The following is a 357-nucleotide window of genomic DNA, read 5'->3' as shown; positions in this document are numbered from 1 at the left end:
CCGCGACCGGCCCGCGGCGCGCCGCTTCCTCTCGGCAACGCGTCCGTCGGGCCTCCAGGGCCCTCATTGGCCGCGCGCCCGGCCAGCGCCCATTGGCCCGCGGTTTCAATTTACATAGGCCGCTCTGGGCCAATCGGCGTGCGGCAACTACTTAACATGCACGGGGGCCGCCAGTCAGCGCGCGCGGGGGCCGGGCCACCACGTGCTGTTGCTAAGCTTGGGCTTCTAAATTGTTACTAGCGCGGCCAGCCTATCCCGGCCTAGCCTTGCATCTGTCAACATTCTCGGCCCTGCCCGAGGCGCTCGGCCCGTCCCCATTGGCCGGGGCCCGGCACGGCGCCCGCCCCCGGGGCCGCA

Source organism: Dipodomys ordii, unplaced genomic scaffold (genome assembly GCF_000151885.1).
Source record: "Dipodomys ordii isolate 6190 unplaced genomic scaffold, Dord_2.0 Scaffold71, whole genome shotgun sequence".
Classification (NCBI taxonomy): Eukaryota; Metazoa; Chordata; class Mammalia; order Rodentia; family Heteromyidae; genus Dipodomys; species Dipodomys ordii.
The sequence above is the reverse complement of the archived record's forward strand: the minus strand, read 5'-3'. Positions refer to the sequence as shown.